At 43.1% G+C, this 23,084-nt stretch overlaps 1 protein-coding gene across 4 annotated transcripts in view; it reads right to left on the bottom strand.

Annotated features, from left to right (window-relative positions):
* Positions 1–23,084, bottom strand: part of RAB3B (RAB3B, member RAS oncogene family) — a 126,456-nt gene that overhangs the window by 35,682 nt on the left and 67,690 nt on the right. The gene's annotated exons all lie outside the window — the stretch shown is intronic.

The following is a 23,084-nucleotide window of genomic DNA, read 5'->3' as shown; positions in this document are numbered from 1 at the left end:
TTGACACGTGTCCTGTTAAAAAAAATAAGGGAAAATGTCAACCCTTTAATTGCTGTTCCCTGCCACACGCTCTGTGCAGCAGCAGAATGTGACAGAGTTCATTGAATGTCAACACTTCCAAGCAGATGGAAATGGGACAGCAGTCAAGGACTATTCTGTGTAAAGAGCATATACGAATTTAGCACTGATGAGAGAGTAAAATCTTTGGTTTAGCCACAAAGTGGATGCTGCAAGTGCCTCTTATGAAAGTGCTGTTTAAAACTGTACTATGTGAAAACACACTAGGAAACCTTTTAGTGCAGAAGTTCTCAAACTGTGGTCCGTGGACCACCAGTGGTCCACGAGCTCCACTCAGGTGGTCTGCAGATAGTTCCTTCTAAGGTGCGCACCTGGGCGGCCGCACACGAGAGAATGAAGGGCCACCCACCTAATTAGTGGAACCACTCAGGAGCCATGTGTGCCTGGACCCTGGAGAAGACGCACATGTAAGGTGAGGTTGGTGGCCTTGGGGGGAATAGGGGACAGTGGGGTGAGAAGACAGGGTGGGAAGAATTTGGGATGTGCAGGGCTGCGGTGGCCAGAGAAAGAGGTGACTTTCCCCAGCTCCAGTGCTGTGGCTTCCGGGGAGAGACCCCACTCCTTCCCAGCCCCAGCTTGGGGGCTGCCGCAGCGGGGGAGAGAGGACACATCCATCGCATTAGAAAGGTAAGACTACTGATATTAAAATATGAGTTGTGTGCCTTTATTTGTAGAACAAAAAAAGTTAATTATTATTACTTTTTTTTATGTAGTGCTTTTATCCAAAGTGCTTTACAATAGTTAGCTAATGGTACAAACAACATTTGGAAAGATCAGTAAGTGGTCTGCCAAGACCCTCAGCACCCCAACCCTCTGCCCCAGCCTGGAGCCCCCTCCTGCACCCTGAAACCCTCATTTCTAGCCCCAGCCCAGAGCCTAGGGCAAGACCCAAGCCTCTGCGCCCCTCCACGGGGCTGTGTGTGGCCCGTGACTGATTTTTTTCTGTGGGTCAGTGGCCCCGATAGAAAAAAGGTTCCCACCCCTGGTCTAACAGCTGCTTTCTTTGTCTCTTCAGATGCAGTGAATGCAATGGGTAGGGAGGAGTGTGTGTCTTAGAGTAACTGTCTCTCCTTTTTATAGTTTCAGTCCCCCTCTTGAAAAACATTTCCAGCTGAGAACCAGGAGAGAAAAAGACGATGTAGAAGGATATTCCCTGCTATTTTTTCACCTGTTTGAACTTCCTTTGTTTGCCCTCCCTGCATAATGACTCTGTTTACTGCTTCAATGCAAATTAAGGCAAAACACACATTCCTTCTTTTGTTTAGGATAAACCTGACTTCTGCCTGGGTAGGGCTGTGGGGTTTGGAACATGTGTTAATAACAGCATACAAGACAATCCTGTAACTTCGTACAGAATGTTGCTACACATATTTTACCAGGACAATACTGACCAGGAAATTATGAGTTTCCAAATGATACCTTACAATGCATGCTTTGTACAAAGATTATTAAAATAGTATGTAAGGTATGAATACAGGGGCGTATTCTGTCATGGTGATATCTAAGGTGCAATGAACCTGGGGTAAGTGACTGGTCCTTTGGGACTGGGAGTAACCTGAATATTGCTGTCATTCTTGGTGTAAGGGACCAACTATCGCAAAAATAAACTTACCTGGGTGATAAGATAGACCAGGGTACCCAAGGGGACTGTCTGTTATTTGATGTTAAGGCTCTTATAGTGCCTGACAAATTTACATTTGATAATTCACTAGTGAAATCTAAACACAGAACTCACAGCCAGTTTGGGATTTGTGCCCTGTTTCCTAAAAGCCTGCCCTGAAGTTGGTACTCACACTCTTGAGTCACTACAGGCAACCATACCATCTTATGCCTATTAGGTGAGTGTAACAACTTTTACTCACCACTGAGGTGGCCTAGATTTAACCTAGCACCTAGAGCTGAAAAGGTCTATAATTATCAACCTACTAAACATTTCATTCCTTTGGATGAAGCAGGTATAGTACTCAAGTAATTAAAATATCTTCCATTTGGGAGGTATTATCTATCATTTGCACAAATTTATTTCATCCATCTTTCAGCAAACAGATGCTCCGAAATAGCTGTAGGGAGACAAGAGCCTTATCTTCAAAGCACACGCTCAGTGTAATATATTGATTGCTGCAGTTACTCTTATGGATAAGCTGTTCTTAAGTGAATGGTGGTACAGTACTCAGCCTCCACACTCTAACTTTTAAAAAAGGCCTTTTATGCCACTGGTTTAAAACATGATTAGCAAAGTTTCCTCCCCTTAGTCTTGGAGAAAAATGTCTAAGGATATGTCTACACTGCAATAAAAGACCCGCGACATGGCCACAGCTGGCCCAGGTCAGCTGACTTGGGCTCCCAGGACTCGGACTGCAGGGCTACAAAGCTGCAGTGCAGATGTTTGGGCTCAGGAAGAAGCCTGAGCTCCAACAGTCCACAAGGAGGGAGGGTCTCAGAGCCCAGGCTCCAGCCTGAGCCTGAATGTCTATACTGCAATTTCTATCCCCGCAACCCAAGCTTTGTAAGCCCAAGTCAGCTGACCTGGGCTCCGAAACTCAGTGCCACAGGTCTTTTAGTGAAATATAGATGTACCCTAAAAGTGCTTTATCAACCCTGCAGCTTCAGCAGAAAAATTCAGAGACTTGTTGAAAGAGTCTTTGCAGAATATAGTTTAAGGCAAATAAATCCCTCTGTACAGAACTCCTTGAGAGATGTAGGACCTGATTCTAATCTCACCATCACTGATTTAAATCAGGAAGAGCTCCACTGAGTTCAATGGAGTTACACCAGTATATAACTGTTATAAGTGAGATCAGAATCAGACCTGACATTTTTAAAGTCCCACTTCCCATAATTTCAATATACACAGCCATGGTGCTTGCATCTGCTCAGGAAGGGCTAAGATGCTGGCTGCCTAGCAAGCAAGTCTTACTGTGAAAGGGTAAACAAAAAACATTAACCACTGGTATTCTTCACCAGGGTGTTACAGCTGTTCTCTGGAGAAGGAAGGCTCATGTAAACAAGTTCCTTGCAGCTTCCTGATAGGGTTTGGCGTTCCCCCATGGAGCCATGCTGTCCATGAGAATATCTATAGTCCTAGCCCAGAAATAGTTCCTCAGTGGAGAAAGCTACACCATAGATCCTTCTCTCTCCCTAAGGGTAAGTCTACACTGCATGCTTCTTTCAATAGTGTGTAGAATACATACACAGGTAACACATGTCTCACTCACTCCTGACTAAGGTTTTAAGGCTGCACAGTTCCCTGCCTAACACTGTGATATCCCCAGCAAGCCAGTCTGCCTAAAAAGGCCAGTGCCTGTGCTTTGCTTTCTCTCCAAGGGCCATGAACAGTGTATTGCCAGCAGTTACAAGTTACCAGACTCCTCTTTCTAAGCCAGTACGTTTATTCTTAAGGTAAAAGCATTACAGAGAAAACAATAAAAGTCCCTATATGCATGCTAAAAGCTTACCAGGAGTCACTCACCTGTTTTACGAGGCCCTAGAAGGCCAAGGTCTTTCCACCTCTTCTGCAAAGGTTGGGGCCCCCCCCTTGGACAGGAGGTCCTGTCCATTTACTGGATCAGAAAGAAGGTCCTGTGTCAGTTAAAGCTCATCCTTTTAGACCAAAAGCCCTTTCTTTGTCTCCTAGTCACCACTCCAGGAGGTAGTTCCTCTCTACAGTTGTTCAGTCTCAGCCCTAATCTACACTTAAAAATTATATATCAACCTAGCTATGTCACTCAGGGCTGTAAAAAATACAGCGTGCTGTAGTTAGGTCAAATTAACCAACCCCTAGCATAGATGCAGGTAGGTCAACAGACAGAAGAATTCTTCTGTCAACCTAGTTATCACCTCCCAGAGAGCTACATTAACTACATTGATGGAAAAAACCCTTCTGTCAATGTAAGAAGTACCTACACTACAGCGCTGCAGCTGTGCCACTGTAGTGGCTGTAGGGTAGACATGGCCTCAGTAATTCACCTTAATCACCCCCCACTGGTAACCCTCCCCCATGGAGTAGAACACAATCATACATAAACCATTAATAAATCTAATACAGTGGCCCCCAAGATGCAGTGTAGTATCTATCATAATTGGATTTCTTTATTCTGCGTTTTTAGCAATTCCCCACCGCACTCTGAGTTTAAAACACAGCAAGCCCTTATATGTAACTAAGCACCTAAGTTTATTGTTTGGGAAAGTCTTCTAATGAAGGGAGAAAATAATGAATACTGATTGCTTTTTTGAGTTGCCTGCAAGACCTTTAGACCGAATATAACTAAGCAGATTAAAAGACAAGGGAAACAAGTACATGAGGTACAGGCAGAGATCAGCACAAACAATGTCGTAGTTCTAATTAACAGCCTGGGAAGAACAGCCTGAACCTTCAGTGTCCAGAAGTCTGTTTGGCTGTCCCTGACTAGGAATCAGATAGCTTTTTACAACTAGGCAAAGAAGTGTCTTAGCAAGGTACATTAATGCTAATAACTAACATATCTGGGTTCTCTTGCAATAACACATGAACCTTCCCTTGACATTCAACTAAGTTTGCTATATGCAAAAGAATAAACAAAAAAATCCTGTTACATGGGACCTTCGAACAAAAATGTGAAGGCTCTTACAATACCTGTGCCACCAAAAGTTGAGCATGAGTCACAAGGAAAGACCCATGACCCAAATGCGTTTGCATGGAGTTCTTGTGACAGATGCCTGACTATTCACATGATCCAATTCTTAACTATTCACAATAACATTAGCATATCCAGAATTTTTTAAACCTGCATTAACAAAAATAGAAAGCCAAGGACAACATTTAAAAGGGTCATCATGCTTAAGGTTTTAGGCTGCAATGTCATGCTTTTTTATTCAGGTTTGAAAGTGAGAATTCTCATTGATTTTCTTCTTTTGACAACTATTTCTGACCACAAAGAATTTAAAAGAAAAGTGCAATTTCTCATCTGCATTAGGCTCAATGTAATCTAAGCACACATATCACTTTTGTCCTAGAGCATGTGACAAACAGCTTAGTAAAAATAAAAATTAAAAGAAGGCTCAGATATTTATGTGAATAAAAGACTGATCTAGTTCAACTGCTTGGATACAGTCACAAATGTTTATATTTCCAGTCCACTAACCCACTGATTTCTCTTCATTTGGATCCCTCACAATGACGCACTTCTGCCTTGAGTCAATAATATAAAATATATTTTTAGAACAAAAATGCTAGTTCTTCCCACCTCTGGGTTTTCCAGCACATTCTGTCTACTCTGTGTCTGTCTTAGACTGTAAGAGATTTGGGGCAGGGACTGACTGTGTCTTAGCACAAAGCACAATGTTGGTGCTTAACACACAACAACAACAGTCATCACTGCATCAGGACATCAGCTGATCTGCAGCTAGGGTGAAGAGATTTCTGCCCTCCCCCACCCAACTGGACAGCAACACATAGTGAGATTTATAATATGGCTTTTTACACCTTCCTTTCAATGTTGTTGTTGTTGGAGACAGGATAAGGGATCGTATGGTCCAGTGATGCCAGGAGTGACAAGTTATTTGATATCTAAGCATTTGGTGTAAAACATCTGACTCCTTGAAATCATACTTTGATTCCAATAAGGGTTCCCTTAGCCCCTAACCTTTCAAGATAGGCAAACTGAGTTTGTGGAAAAGGGTGAGCCCTTTGGTGATTCCATACCAATATCCAAACAGAAACAAGTGGCTGGCTTATAGAGTCACTATTTATGGGATTCTGGGACACCGTTTACTGTTGTCCTTATATTCAGGCACAATGAGCCAAATTCAGACCTGTTGTAAGCAGAGGCAACTCTGTTGACATCTGTGAAATTTCATCTCCTTGTACAAAATCTGAATTTGACCCAACTATATTCACATAGACATGGTGACTTGGTCCAGCCACATTAATAGGGGGTTCTCATCCACCACAGGCTCTTTGAGGTCACATCTTGGAATGAATGTCCTCCATAAAGTTATGGAATGAGGAACCATGACAACTCCACTGCTGGAAATTTAAGCTGTGTCTTGTCCCACTGTGCTGCGGAAGTTCAGGGATTGAAAATCATCATGGGTCAAGGTTTTTTTTCCTTTTCCCAGGAAAAATTATCTTTAACTGTGAATGCCAGATTTGATTTTTTTGGGGGGGAAGGGCTATTGGCTGTAGCAGATCCACCGCCATTAGCCTTCCCTGCTCAGCAACTTGACACTATCACCATGGAACTATGTGCTTTTAACCTTGTTTCTTTGCTGATGCTGATTTGATCCCTGCAGACCTTCCATCTTCTTCATGAAGAGAGTAAAGTAGTTGGCTGACCTGCAGGGACTTGGTGGCTATTTATGGCAGTCCTTTATATTGTATTGTACTGTATTGTATATACTCAAACACACACACACCTAAAAAAAACAAATTTAAATTTTTAAACATATTGGAAAAAATTAACACTGAAAGGCCTTAAAACACTTAAATGTACCTCTGTGCTATGGGTATGTGTGTATGTATATATGTAAATATACACACACACATATATACATATACATACATGCACACACACACATTATATTTCATAGGGTTATATACAGATTTTATCAGCATGAATCTGGGATAGCTGTAATTACATAGTTCTTCCAACAAGCATTTTGTTTGTGCAACTTATCACATGGTGGCCATTGCACTATATATGTAGTATATTATCTTCTTATACATATTAGCACTTACACTGGGATTTTAACTCATTCCACCTAAATTCCCTCTGTAGTTTTAATTGGATATGATTTTTAAATTATTTTCTTTGTCTTAACTGTTGTGTAGTGTTGGTGTACATGGTTAAATAGTTGCAGTGTTCCACTCTAGAGGTTTCTGCACTTCAGCATGGTGGATGATGGGATAAGATTTATATAAATTGTTTTTCTTTACAAAGGATACTATGTGTTAAAGGCATCAAGAAAGGTGCTAAGCAAAAGTCACTGCTGAGACAAAAAGGAAGTTTTGAAAATATTAGGCAGTGAGAGAAGAGAGCTCCGGCTGCCCTATGAATCACTAAGAAATTAACAGTAAAAGTAATAATGTTGATGAGCATTGATCCTATTGTTCCTGTTGGCATCCAAAAATAGAATTAAACAGGAGAGCAAGATGAGTCACTAGTTACTATGGAGGAGATATGACATCATGAAATGCTTGTGAAGCTTAGTTCTCTCTCATTTCACCTGCTGGCAGGAGCAAATTAACCCTGGAGTTTAGCTCTCATTAAAACATTCCAGGTCAAAAGACAGAATTAACCATGTTATTTCTCTCTCATTACCTAGTATTCCCATTGACCATGAGCCACTGGAACCTACTTGAGTGAATTCACGATATAATGAAACCCTGTTAAAATGTAATCAGTTAGTTGCAATATATGTTATCTTAGCAACTTGGAAGAAAATTATTCCATAGGAAAAAATGACTTTACTGTAAGGCCTTGTCTATGCTAGGATTTTTTCCTTAAAGTTTCCCAACTCTGGCTACCATCACTTCAGCTCCATTAATGATAGTAAAGATGGAAGACCTAGTGTAGACACAGTGCCAGTGGCATGCCAGTGTTTCAACCACCCTGTTTTGTAGACCTGCTCTGTGCAGGGTTAGACCACACAACCACATGCATCTAGACTAGTACTCCCAGCATTGTTACTAAGGGTGGTTGTTACTTGCGCCAGTAGGACATTTTAGGAAAAAACTTCTAGTATAGACACAGCCTCAGGCTTCGTCTACGCTAGAAGATTAGATAGGCTTAATTATCTTGCTCTGGAGTGTGAAAAATCCACCTTCCTGAGTAACATAGGTAAACCAACCCAAGTCCCCATGTAGACAGTGCTAAGTCAATTGACGAATTCTTCCGTCGACCTAGTCACTGCCTCTCAGGGAGGTGGATTACCTATGCCAACAGGAGAACACCTTTCATCGGCTTAGGTAGCATCTATACTTGAAATATACTCTGCTTATAAGGAGTTAAAATACTATACTCTGCTTATAAGGAGTTAAAATAAATGATTTTCCTTTTCCTTGCTGCTTTGAGATCACAGCAAGGGATTAGCAGCAGTTGACCTACTCAGCCAGTCAAACAATACGTGGGGTTGAAATAGGGCTGCTTGCTTCACAAACATATCTGCCCCTGCTTATCACTGCACAGGTCAGGTTTCCCTTTTGTGTCATTTACAAGCCAGTGCCTGCAAAAGAGAAAAACTAGACAAAGATGTACACTGAAAAAAAGTGGATTAGGTTCATTGTGCTTATGTCTTACAGATATCTTTTATCTAGCTCAAACATCTTCATTTGTCTGCACACAAATTAAAATGCCAGTCAGTTTGATTTTTTTCTTGATCCTGTTACTTGGAAGGAAAAGCAAGAAATGCATGGGGGTGCAAAAATATAGGCAACTCCATAACATATCTCCTCCCAACTTCCATTTCTTTAGTGGCAAATAAATACTGGAAGTTGACCGCAAATAAAATTCAACAGGTCCACTGCATTGTCAGGACTATGCACTGAGTGCAAATGATGAAATCATTATTGCTACAGTATAAACATTTGTTTTATTAATAATACACTGTGAGGTTCTTGAATTAGAATAATTATAGACATGCAAAGCACTTTATACTCCTAAGTAAACCAATGTAAGGGATATATATATAGGGATCCGTTAATCCAACACTGAAGTGCAGTTACCACTGGGAAGGAATATGGCAGCTGTTTAAAAGCTCAGAGCAACATTACACAGTGGAGTCGCATCTTACGTGGGAGTTAGGTTCTAAAGTCAGCGCGTAAAGCGAAAATTGCATATAGTCAAAATTGCCCTTGAAAATCCCTTAAATCGCCCATAAAGTACAGTATACTGTACAACCCTGTACAGTAATATGTATAAATGTACAATGTATACAGTAATGTACAGTATATAATAAAGAATACATATGCAAAATATAATTTTCCAGTACTGTATTTTTAATTACAGGGGGTAATTACAGCGGGGGAAATTACAGGGAGTCGTCAGGGCTTGATGTCAATCCAGGAGACGGAGGTGACGGAGAGCAAGTCATAGACCAAGTGGTTGGCTCTGGTTCAGCTTGAGAAGTTGATTGCATAGGCTCATCTGCTGCTGGTTGTTTTTCCTTGAAAAATATGGTGATTGGCAACTGTCGCTGTTGTCTCTTGAGCTGCTCAAACATTTCTTGATACAGTCTCAAATCGTCCGTAATACTATGTGTGATTTTGAGACAGTTCCATAGAGGTATCATATTCAGAAATTAAATCAATCATTCAAGTGTTTCGCTGCTTGGAACACTTCAGCAAATTTATGAAGATTCCAACTTGCTGGCTCTTCCTGTTCATCATCATCATCTTCGTCTTCTGTAGAGGATTTTATCAGTTCCTCTAACTCTTCGTTAGTCAGTGTTTCTCTATGGCTCTCAACTAATTCAATTTCTTCCTCAAGGATGTCGACGAAGCTATCACCACCCACTTGCCTGGCCACCTGAACAATGCATTTTACTTCTTTGTCAATGCTTGGGAAATCCTTAAAATCATTCACACATTCTTTCCATAGGTTTGCCAACATGCATTAACTGTTTCAGGCTTGATTGCATCCATTGCCTGTTTAATATAAAAGTGATGCAATCAGCAATGTTGAACGACTTCCAACTCTCCATCACATTAAGATTGGGATCAGCATCCATAGCACTACGTATCCGTGAGAATGTAAGTCTCGTGTATGTGGCCTCGAAACAGCGACTCATGCCTTGATCGAGAGGTTGGAGGATGGAGATGGTATTGGGGAGGGGGGAAAAGACAACTTCAACATCGTTATGCGCAAACTGGAGTGCCTCAGGATGGCCAGGAGCATTATCTACGATCAGCAATACTTTAAAGTCAAGTCCTTTCTCTTCGAGGTACCGCTTGACCTCCGGAATGAAACACTTGTGGAACCAATCCAGAAATAATGCTGCTGTCACCCAAGCCTTTTTATTTGATTGCCAAAATACAGGCAGGAGATTTCTGTTCTTGCCTTTTAGGGCACGGGGATTTGCGGCCCTGTAGAGCAAGCTCGGCTTTATTAAATGCCCAGTGCATTGCCACAAAACAACACAGTCACATGGTCTTTAGCTGCTTTGAAGCCAGGGGCTTGTCTTTCTGATTTCGAAATGTAAGTGCGGTTGAGCATTTTTTTCCAGAAGAGCCCAGTCTCGTCAGCATTAAAAACTTGTTCCGGAAGATAGCCCTTTTCTTCTATGATTTTCTTTAATTGTTCGGGGTAGGCTTTTGCTGCCTCTTCATTGGCAGATGCAGCTTCACCAGTAATCTGCATGTCTTTGAGGTTGAAGCAGTTCCTAAAACTGTTAAGCAAACCTTGCCTGGCTTTGAATTCATTTTCATCAGAAGGCTGTCCCTCTTCGGCGGGAGGTTTGAACAGTGTGTAGAGGCCAAGAGCCTTTTCTCACAACATGTTGCCTTCGATAGGCACACGTTTACAGTTCATGTCTTCCAGACATAAGTTTAATGCCTTTTCAGTCTTCACTAAAGTCTTATCACGCACTTGGCTCATCACCTTAGCAGTTACTGGAGCACTTGATGCCACAGCTTGACAAATTTCTCTCTCTCTAATCTTGATGGCATGGATGCAAGATTCGTTGCGGCCATATTTACGTGCCACGTTGGAGACCGACATACCATCTCTCAATAAGTCCAACACAGCCAGTTTTTCCTCCAGCGTTGGAACAGATCGCTGTTTCTTTTAAAGTTAAGAGAACAACTCTGTAAGATCAGATGGAAGATAATCTTATAGGCAGTCAGATTCAAAACATAGAGAATCCCTCTAGGCAAAACCTTAAGTTACAAAAAGACACCAAAACAGGAATACACATATCCTCCAACACAGCGAATTTCACAAGCCAAAACAAAGAAAACCTAATGCATTTTCTAGCTAGATTACTTACTAACTTTACAGGAGTTGGAGGGCTTGCATCCTTGATCTGTTCCCGGCAAAGGTATCCACAGACAGACAAAAGCCTTTTCTCCGCTCCAGATTTGAAAGTATCTTGTCCCCTCATTGGTCATTTTGGTTCAGGTGCCAGCCAGGTTACCTGAGCTTCTTAACCGTTTACAGGTAAAAGGACTTTGCCTCTGGCCAGGAGGGATTTTATAGCACTGTATACAGAAAGGTGGTTACACTTCCCTTTATATTTATGACAAACACCCTCCTGTATTTCTGTTTAATTGGTTCTGCATTCTCCAGGCGGATTCGGTGAGTGATTGTGGTGGTATTCCCAAAATCGGTGTCTTCTCTGGAGAAGAAAGACATCCTTAAGTTTTTCCAATAACTTGACCAGTTGCTGTACCTGTTCTTCAGTCAGGTCGTCCTAGTCAATCTGTACTGGAACTTCCTATTTCTGATTACCACTGGTTGAGCCTGGAGATGTCATACCCTCAACCTTGTGGATGTATAATACCCGATTTCAATGAACACAACCTTTTCCACTGGGACTACTGTAGCTGGCAAGTAGACCTCAGCAGTGTGAACCACTGGATGAGGTAGGATGGTCCGTTCACCACTATTTAACACACTTAGTGGAATCCATCCATCCTTACTTCGGGGCAAAGTATTGGCCACATATACTCCATTGGGCAAATCTATTCCATGGGACCCTTCCATTAGAACAGAGCCCTGTTCCAGCTTTGACAAGGCACAATGCTGTCCTTCCAACAGTCTCTCACTAAGTGGCGGAATGATAACAGGTTTCTTGCTAGCCCCCCGCAGAAATCCCACTCTCCCCTCCTCATTTGCCTGATTTACTTGACATGCGATCCTGGCTTGGACCAGGGCCATCATTGCCTTCCCACCCTGAGTGAAGGCAAACCATATAAAGAGAGGCATTAGTCCAGTTAGCGCTTTGAGGATATTCATGCCTACAATGCTCTTCCCTGGGCTTGTGGTAATTGCATCCTTTGTTTGGAAAAGCTGTCCCAACAGCATTACTGGCACATCAAGGCATCCAAGCATTGAGATTCTTAGTCCATTAGCTGCAGTTAACCTTACAAAATCTACATTCTTCATCGGTGTATACAATCCCAATAGATTGCAACTGAAATGAGCCTCGCTCATGGTGGTAACCTCAGAATCTGTGTCCAATAAACAAAGGGTAGGCACTCTGCCTGTCTCAATTCCACAACCAGACAGGTGGCAAACACTCTTTCCTTAAACTCTCTGTCAGAGTCATTTCCAGTAAACTTTCTTGCCCAGCAGCAGCCATCTAATCTCCCATAGTAGTCAGGCTGTTTTAGATGGAGGAGTCTTGGTTGGAGCCTCCCCTTGAGAACCTTTGTTCTCCAAAGCTGTATGCCCTAGCTCTTCACAGAAACAACAGATGTACCTTCCCTGTTCATCCATGCAAGAAGTCCACCATTCACTTTGGTCTTTTGACATGGGAGCTCCCTCTCTCACACTCACTGCCCCACTGCTCTGTGCTGTTATGAGTTGGAATAACTCCTCCTGTCATGTGGCTAGTAGTCAAATAGCCTCTCTCAAACTGTCCAGTCTTGGATCCTCCTGGCCACTCTCAGATGTGGAGGAGTGAACCAGGGCTCTAGCATGATTTTGGCTATGATATATTGTTTGACTAACTCAACCTGAACCTCTGCTGGAACTTGCAAGATCTTCAGGGCAGCTTTGGCAGCAGCTAAGAACTCTTCCTCTTTGACAACACTCAGTTTGATGGAATGTCGGGTGAAATCAGGGATCAGGTGATCACAGGGTATATACAATACAGCTGGCTGTGTTGACTGCTTCTCAATAATGGTTCTGGCCAGGTACAGGGGATCTCTCTGCTTTTCTAGGGCCTGTTGCAAGAACCTGGCCTGCTCCTGCTCTCTCAGCTTATTCTGGAGCTCTTTTAACTACTCACGTATCTCTTCCATGGTTTTCACTCAAGTGCCACCATTCCTTATTGAGACTGAGCAACTAGCCAAGACTTACAAGTCTCTACAGACTAAGGGAGGGTCTAGTCCATTCCTATTTGTGATGCCAAAATGTAACAAGGTTAGGGGCAGAGGTATTTTAAAATGGGACTCTTCCCCCCCACTAACTTATCTCAGTGGGACAAGTGGTCTCTTACCATCCCCAGAGTTACCCAGAAAAACAGGCTGGGCACGGTTCCTTGCCTTTGGGAATGGGTGGGACACTAGTAACTCCAGGTGACGTCCTTCTCCCGATCTACCTAGCGAGGCTATGATGCAAGTAGGGCCTTGCCTGCTGTGGCCTCAGAACACTCTTGGATTGGGTTTAAGGCTGCAATGCAATTACCAAATACCCTCCCCCTTCAGGGACACCATAGCTGCTCATGAGACCCTGGGACTGAGCCTGAACACTGGAGACTATGGTGAAGGAAGTTCCAAATTGCCTCACCCTCTCAACACAGTATGTCCTCTCCAGTTGCTCCGCTTACCCACATCAGGTCCATTTGTGAGGTGGAGTGCTCCCACCCAATTACCAGATAGATTCCCAGTAATTCATATACCCCTAACTGGGATAATAGCTTTATCTTGAAGTAGACTATTAAAAAGGGCACACACAGAAAATACCAAATCAAACAAAACAGATTTATTTTTCTCAGGAACAGCCTAAAAATGGGAGAAAATTTATTAGCAGGTTTCAAAATATACTAAGCAGTTGAAAGGTTTTAAAATACACTAAACTATTTATTCTATATATATATATATATATATATACACACATACATATTCACAAAAAACACTTTGAACAATAACAGTCTGTTGGTGGCGAACCTTGGCTTTTCAGACTGAGTGGCAGAAGAGGTGTGTGGTGAGATAATGCACCACCCACTAGGTTATAATGTCACTCAGAGTTCCACACAAATTAACGAAGCAATGTCCATACCTTCCTTTTTTCTCTTTTTGTGCAAGCCCCAAATCTTCCCCTACAACAGAGACCCAGGTTCAAAAGATCACTAGATGATGTTCCCCAGTAGGCTTGTGTGAGTTAAGACCCACCTCTCAAGAGAGCGAATGCACAGGCTGTACTTACCAGAGGGAGAAGTGCTCAATTCCCCCACCCCACCCCTCATTAAGGGTCAACTGCAAAGGAGAATACAAGAGAAAAGAAAAGAAAAACCTGTCCTCATCTGACCTCAGGACTCCCCTGCTTGCTGCAAGGGGCCCACCTTTGTCCAGGGCTGTGCACCGCTCATGCAGGTCTATGCCTCAGGACTGGACAAGCCTTCCAAGAACCAGCTGCAGTTACCCCACAGGACTGGCTGCCTTCTCCCTGGACTCAGGGGCTGCCAGGAACTCCCCAGGCTGGTGCTAGTCATGGCTCCCTGCCTGGCTGGTCTCGAGGCAGCATGTGGGGGAGGGGTTATGGGTAAGGTTGACAACCCTCCAGGATTGTCCTGGAGTCTCCAGGAATTAAAGATGAATCTTTAATTAAAAATTATGTCATGTGACAAAACCTCCAGGAATACAACCAGCCAAAGTTGGCAACCCTAGTTACTGGGCTCCCACAGATTGGATCACTCCTGGCTGCTCCACTCACTCTCCTTAGCTGGGGTCTCTGTGACTGTTCCTTATAGCCTGTCTCTGATTCCCCAGGACACCTCTACAGGTCTCCCCTCCCCATCTCTGGTGCTGCTGTTCTCTTCCCTCCGCTGGGTCTGACACCTCTTCACAGAAGGTTTTCTGCTTTGTGTACTGACAGTCACCCCACACACTGGCTCTCTCACACTAGTTGCTATGTCTTTAGGCAGCTCCCCTCCAGCCTCTCATCCTGCTCTTCCGCTCCTGGCTTTTGGCCACAACTCCTCACCCCACCTGGGGCCGCTCTCATTGTCTCTTTTGCCTCCAGTGCACATGGAGACCGGGACTTTAGCTGGTGCTCCCTGACTGGTCAATCAGACTGACTTGGGGTGCTGGCTACCTCCCACTGGCTCTGGTCTTGGTGGTCTCTGATTGACCAGAGGCCCTGTCTGTCCCAGCATGCTGACTCCTCCTTGACCCCTCCCCTCTCTCTTTGCACAGGGAAAGGGCCAAACAAACAAACTCACAAAGTTTTAGTAAGGGGCTAACTGTCCTCTTACATAAAGCTGAGCCAAATTTTAAGCACAAATAGGGGGTTTTTTGCCAAAAATGCACATTCAGGGCAACTGAAACAGTTCACAAATTTGAGCTGATTTTGCTGAATCGTTTCAGTTTTTAAAAAGGGGAAAAAATCAGAAATGTAAAAAGAAAACGTTTTGATTTTTCACGTTGGAATGTTTCATTTTTGGACTGTCCCTAAATTTTATATTAAAAAAAATTCAAAAACTCAGAAGGAACAAAATGTTTTCTTTGACTGGAAACAATTTTCGACATTTTTGTTTCATTAAGAAATTTAAAAAATGTCATTTCTAGCTAGAGGAGAATTCCCTTGGTGGCCTGCACCAACTGGAGGCAGCTCATAATGCATCGCCAAGAATTAATTCACAGTTCCTTTAAATGTGCTATTGTCATTAGGAGCTAAGCAGTGTTGCCAACTCTTGTGATTTTATCACAATATTTGGTGTTTTTCTTGAAATTCCAACTCCTGGACCCACTTTAATATGACAGCATTTCCTCTTTCATTTAAAAGAAAAGTACCGTATATACTCATTCATTAGCCCGTTCGTTTATAAGCCAACCCCCCAAGATGGATAGGTAAAAATAGTAAAAACTGTATGACCCTTTCAAACGCTGACCCTATATTTCAGGGGTTGGCAAACTTTGGCTCCCGGCCCATCAGGGTCAGGACATTTTGTTTACCTGGAGCCCCTCAGCTCCCAGTGGCTGCGGTTTGCCGTTCTCAGCCACTTCCCGCAGCTCCCATTGGCAGGGAACGGCGAACCACAGCCACAGGGAATTGAGGGGCTCCATGCCTACAGATGTTCCAGGAAAACAAAATGACAATGTATTAGATATTCAATTCAATGATTTCATAGAGTTTAAAATAATCAAATTTTGGTGTAGACCTGTTTATAAGCCAACCCCTGCTCTTTGATGTGTCACTTTTTTACCAAATATATTCGGCTTATGAACAAGTATGTACAGTAGTAAGTTTTAGCCCTCATGGTTGTGGAGAAAAGCCTGAAAACATGCAAATGCACCCGAAAGGCTCAATAACCAGAAGGCAGATAAAAAGACTCCGAATTAATTTACAATATTTAAATCTCTTAAAATTTTGGGGCTTGACGCATGATCTTTCATGTTTGGGGCTGGAGATACTAATTTCATACCAAATTTAATTTTTATAAAAAAGAAAAAAACAGACCACTCAGGCAAAATATAACCACACATACACGCGCGCGCGCACACACACACACACACACACATCTGATATATTACTTAAGAGTTTAACTGGTGAAAAACTTATTTATTTATTTACATTCAGATCCCAAACACAACCAAATGGAATTTTCTCAAACTTTCAAAATAAATCCTTGTCTCAGCTAAGAACAAACAGGCGACGTTTCAGCCAAAAGCACCACGATTTTCCTGTAGTTATAAGCACCTTAAAATATAGGCTTAGAATCAAAGTGCTTTGTCAACTACAGCGTTGCTAGTGCAATGATGTTCAGTAATAGCATAAGACAAATAAAAAAAGATAATCTGCTGCTATTTACTGCAATATTTTCTATGCATCCGATGAAGTGAGCTGTAGCTCACGAAAGCTTATGCTCTAATAAATTTGTTAGTCTCTAAGGTGCCACAAGTACTCCTTTTCTTTTTGCGAATACAGACTAACACGGCTGCTACTCTGAAACCTATTTTAACTACAGGCTCCAGATGTTAAACCATGAGATATATTAGGCTGTAATTCCAGCTGGTGCTTTTATACTCCTGAAACAGTCCAATAACAGTTCTGAGTTTACTTTTAGGTCTTTGTGCGATTATATTGCCTATGAGCTTTTTGCGTTGGGAATCTGTCCTTTTGCATGCTATTTTAGGTTCATTCAGCTTTGAGCTGAAGCAATTTCTCTCTTTCTTTCCTATTTAAAAAAGGTGTTGAACAAATCCTTTCCAGCACTTATATGCAGGCTTTTTCACTTTTTGAAAAGCACTATTTTCCTAAGCACACATTTTCTTTAGAAAATTAGATCCATGCCTTTGAGCCAGCAGGTACTGGCATGAGCCCTGACCTCAGTGCAAGCAGCTCTGAGCTTGCTCTTAGAATCAGGATTGAAAAAAAGTTTGCCTCTCAGTTCAACTGCATATCATCACCCTGCAAATAGACAGCATGTCAGCATGCTACACAACCATGTGCCCTGAACGCTCTTATTTTAAACTTGCATATTGGTGGCAAGAGTGGGAACAAAAGTGAAGAGCCAAATTCTGCTCCTGCTATCTTCAGCTATATAAGATTTTGACCTAACAAAACCAGTACAGTTCCACTGCCAAAGGGGTGGTCAGCAAAGCGTATTCTGGATAGAGCTTTGCCTCATAAGTGATCTTTGTGCCCCAGGAGCGGCCTTCAGGGATACAGCGGATTATGGGGGAGGGAAATAGATCCAGGGAGAGGAAAAGAGATCTACTGAAACTGTGACTTCATAGGTCTCCAGTCATTCTCTCCAGGAGGCCAGCACATTGACTGTGAGCAATAGCATCCTGAGGCTGCAATACCAACCATGGAGCTGCTGCTCTGAGGCCAATAGGAGAGGATTCCCCCCCTCAGTGCCCTTGTGGGCATCAGCCACATACTCTCGCCCATTCACCTATGCTCCAGTGACATGCATTCAAACGAATGTGTTGTCTGAACAGAAAGTATCTTATTATTCAATTACATATTTTTACCTTTAATTTTCAAGAAAGATTGAGAAGAATCACAGTGAAATTTGCAGGTTAAAAATAATGTAATAACAGGGTGTTAGAAGGAATGAGGGGAGACCATATTGTCTAAAAAGCCAACAAACTTTAACCCAGCCAGAGCCCCATCCCAGCAGCCCCTGGTTCCTGGCAGCCCCACCCACAACAAGAACACCTTTTCAATTCCCATTTCTCCCCCCCACCCTTCTCTCTCTCAAACTAGATGCACCTATAATCCATCTAGTGCGGTAGGAGAAGCCCATTCCAAAAATATTTTCCAACCTCAATACCTAGGGTTTTTGGGAGGTTTTTAACAGTTTAATGAGAAGGATGTAGCTTGCTTAACCGCAGTGTATTTATGAACCAGAGGCAATTTTCAGTGGTGTGGAGCACCCATAACTGCCACTGATATTAATGACAAAACTCAGCACCTCTAAATATCAGACTACAAGGTTTTAACCCAGTGTACATTATCTTGGCTCAAAATGAGGTTGCAAAGATGTAACCAAGGCCAGAATTGGGCTCAGCTTATGTTGCCTCTGTGTATAATTAGCCTGAAAACTAGCACTAATGGATGCTCACAACTGCATGAGTTTCACACAATGATGCCCACCAGCTAAGATTGCATATTGACATGAAAAACACTGCTGCATATCTAAATCACATTTCTAATGATGTATTAAGCAATATGAGGCACAAAAGCCACAGACCATATCAAACTAGCTCATGACTAGGCTAATGTTTGTGTATGCATGTAGGAGGCAAAGGAGGGAGAATTACCATCCTAGCAGGAAATGTGTTTGCTACAAGGAAAAACAATTTGGTTTGCTACAGTATTAGCATTTTCACTCCTCCTCCTTCAGAGCCTGATCCATCTCTCACTGAAGTCAATAGACATTAATGGGAGCTGAATCAGGCTTTCAGTGAGGCATACTGTCTGCAGAGTAGTCAGCAGTCTCGGGTGATGGCCCGTCCGGAATTGGGTGGACAGTCCCAAAATGAGGAGTTTAGGTTGGACATTAGGAAAAACTTGCTAACTGACAGGGTGGTTAAGCACTGGAATAAATTGCCCAGGGAGGTTGTGGAATCTCCATCATTGGAGATTTTTAAGAGCAGGTTAGACAAACATCTGTCAGGGATGGTCTAGATGAGGGGTGGCCAACCTGAGCCTGAGAAGAAGCCAGAATTTACCAATGAACATTGCCAAAGAGCCGTATTAATACATCAGCAGCCCCCACATCAGCTCCCATTGCCTCCCGCCCATCAGCAGTCCCGCCCATCAGCACCTCCCCCTCCCTCCCCACACTCTTGATCAGCTGTTTCGGAGGGAGGGCACAGCAGGGTCAGGGGATGGGGCAGAAAGGGGTGGAATGCGGGCAAGGCCTGTGGCAGAGCCAGAGGTTGAGCAGTGAGCACCCCCCCGGCCCATTGGAAAGTTGGCACCTGTAGTTCCAGCCCCAGAGTCGGTGCCTATACAGGAGCTGCACGTGGCTCCGGAGCCACAGGTTGGCCAGCCTTGGTCTAGATAATACTTAGTCCTGCCATGAGTGCAGAGGACTGGACGAGATGACCTCTCGAGGTCCCTTCCAGTCCTACGATTCAAGTCCTGGTCCCAGTGATTCCAGGACAGGAATTGTTCTGGATTCCCTGTGGTGCTGCTCCATGCCTGCCCAAAGCTCTTTCCGGTGGGGCTGAGGTGGGCCTAACCTCCCCTTACCATGAGGCCCTGCCCCCTGCTCCTCTTCTGCCCCCTGAGGCCCCGCTCCCTGGCCAGGCCAGAAGCCGGAGTTGGGCAGCAGTAAGAGCTGCCCAGGGAGCCTGGGCTGCTGTTAGGAGCCCCGGATCCTCCACCTGCTCTCGGCAGCAACATGGGCCAGGGGCTGCTCTCGGGCAGCTTAGCCCCACACCAACAGTGGCCCAGGCTCCCTGGGTGGCTCTGGTTTCCAGCCTGGCCTGGGAGCGGGGCCCAAAGGGGGAAGAGAAGGAGTGGGGGTGGGGCCCAAGGGGGGCAGAGCTCCTGAATGTGTCCTGCTTTTGTCTTTTGAAAAGGTGGTCACCCTACAGCAATCCCTTCTGCGAGTGTTCAGTTCAGTCCAGGACATATGAGGATCTCAGGTGGTAACTTCATTCTGGTTTATAGTGAGCCTACAGAGATGGAGAACTTGAGGGTCCTGCCTGTGTCCAATGGTCTGACTAAAATCCTGTTTATGTTAATTACAGTCCTATCTCTGCTTTCCTTTGAGACAGAGTGAGGGGAAAACCTGCACTTCTCCAGCTTTCTCCTTTGGCTATTTCTCAAGATACAAAATAGACCCTGGATGGGAGAGGAGAAAGCTTTAAAAGAGCATATTTCTCAGATGTTGGAGCTGTGAATTATGTGTATAAACTGCATTATTTAATGTGTAAAACTCATGGACACAGCCTGAATTGTTTGAGATTTATTTGTATAGCACAAAGCAAATGTTTGGCCCTTTACAGATTAATAAGAGACGTGAGGCCAGATTCATTACTGTGTGCCTCTGGTATTACCCTGGTGTAACTCCATTAATGTAGTAGTGGATCACTATGGTCTCCCCAAACAGCTTAAAATCTAACAAACTGTATATTAACTATATATAAACAAATGTTTTATGAAGTACTTTTTTTCCCCAAGTGGTATGTATGGCAGATAGAATATTCTTCCATGTGATGACAATGTAAGCTCTTTAGGGAAGGGACTGTCCATAGCTGGAACTCCTAGGTCCTACCACAATACAAATAAATAAATAAATAAAAATATGCAGATGTTTTATTGTCACAATTTTGTCTTGTATATTGCCCCTTGCATTTCTAGATGTTGGCTGGAAGCAGCTGCCATATTGTGATCAGGTTGGAAGCAATTTGCTACAAAGGGCAGACGCACTTTGCTCTTTCATGGATACTTCATTTTTATTCCTTCTTTGATAGGTGTTTTCCCTTACTCTTAAATAATAGCCATTCAGACTGAAAGTACATGATTGCTCTTTGTATATGGATCATCATAATCTATGGTATATAAAGTTGAAAGGAAATGTTGGTTCTTATATGAAAATTATTGATTCATGTAAAAGAGGGGAAACTTGTAACACAAAAGGTAACTGAACAAAACAATTTTCAGAGGAACCATCAAGAGGTGTAAATACATTTCTGCATAACTACAGGATCTCACTGTTGTCTTGCTGGTTATAATTATTTGTTTTGTCTACTGCAGTAATGCCTAAGAGCTCCAGTCATGGAGCAGGAACCCAATGCGGTAGGCACTGTACACACTAGAAAAAAAAAAAGATGGTCCCTGCCCCAGAGATTGTCCCCTCTCCACCTTTGCTTTTGACTCTCATTTGTATCACATCAAATCTAGATTATAAGTTTTTGTTTCATAAAACACCTACCACTTCTTTGTGAGCTATTGAGAATTATTGTTTATTATTTTTGGGAGTCCAATGTCTTAAATAACAATGGCCTTATTTGCAAGAGTAGTGCTAAACTAATTTCTAAGTTAAGGTTTGAAAGAATATAACTAGACAAAAGCAATCTCTCTAGATAGAGCCCAAAGTTTGTAGAAACATGACATCAGACTAGATGGATCATTGGTTTTAACCAGCATAGGGCAATTCTGTGTTCCATTATCATCACACTTTTAGAAACACTCACAATTGAGGAATTTGTCATGTTACATTGAGGAAAAACACTGTGAAATATTTATAATAAGAAAGTGCCTTTTATAAGCAAGAGTAAACTCCTGGGAGCACCGCTTCTTGCCTTTGTATGAAGATACATGTTTCACTTGGATAGATGGAGGACAAAGATCTTTGAGCTGCCTTGAGAAATATGAGTTATTTACTACTTCAGAGTGAAAAAATAAATGCTCTCAGGGCTTGATCCTGCTCCCATTGACTTGAATGGTGCAGGATCAGGCCCGTAGGGAGGATCTTAAGAAGTACGTGAGCAGAATTAGACTCAGCAATGAGGTAAAGACCTACAACAGTGTGGGAGACATGACTTCAGCAATAGCATGACTACTTCGCACTAGAAATAAAACACAATTATGAAGAGTGCAGTTATTTTTCTTCCTCCTAATATATCCATCTTTGTTATGAAAAAGCCACAATTCAGCCTGATGTTAGAGCTTGGTAGCAGCAGTGAAAGCTATTTTGTTGGAAATCTGGATCGTATACTAACGCACAGATAATGAAATCATGGCCCTTTCATGAAGTAGAATGTTTGATCTTGGAGGAGGCTACTAGTTAGTCTACCCTCCACTGCAGGAATTATACCACACAAACTATTCTCAGAAGAAGGGATAGAGAACAAAATGGTTATTCCCAGGATGAGCAGGTACAATAAGAGCATGCTCAGATAGCTGAGAGGGAACATCAGCTTCACCACTAACACTGCGCCTAAACTCCTCCGACTCAATCCAGTTTTCTTGAGAGGGGGGAGTTTTTCCGATGGGTTTCTCTTCACTGTGCTGGTCAATTTAAGAAGGATGTTGATAGAATCAAAAATCATCTCTAATCCTCTTTGACCAGATATTGTTCTTCGCTGCTTCCACAACACGGAACTGGATGGAGTGATGGGTGGCTTAAGGTGGAAGTAGAAGACCTCATTTTACAGAGCTGTCAAGTGGCACTCTTCACAAGTAGTAAATTTGCTTAAAAAGAGAGTGCATGCACACCCTGACATTATTTCCAAACCTATGTGTCCTTGCGCAGCTCTTGCCTGGAACACCTGCCTCATTTTTCCCTTTCAGAGTCCCCAGTAACTCCATGAGATCTCTCTTGATACAATAATACCCTCTGTCACAGGATATGCACACCCTGTCCCCCTTTTGGGGTGGGACAGAGTTGTGATACCACCACCGTTACAGTCTCCCTGACAGTCTTTAGACTGAAAGCGATGTGGCCCAGAGGCTGGAGACAGTATAACGGCCCTTGGGGTCAGGACTGTATGGCACAATGGCCAGAGTCAAGTGTAACATACCTCGCGTTCAGGGCAGTGCAGCCTAGTGGCTAGAGTCAATATAACTGCCTTCAAGTGCAGGGCAATATGGCCTAGGGGCCAGGGTCCATACAACAGCCTTCTGGTACAGGGTAGTGTGGCCTAATGGCCAGAGTCAATATCACAGCCCCTAGGCACA

Source organism: Dermochelys coriacea, chromosome 8, assembly GCF_009764565.3.
Source record: "Dermochelys coriacea isolate rDerCor1 chromosome 8, rDerCor1.pri.v4, whole genome shotgun sequence".
In the NCBI taxonomy this organism is placed as follows: domain Eukaryota; kingdom Metazoa; phylum Chordata; order Testudines; family Dermochelyidae; genus Dermochelys; species Dermochelys coriacea.
The sequence above is the reverse complement of the archived record's forward strand: the minus strand, read 5'-3'. Positions and strand labels throughout refer to the sequence as shown.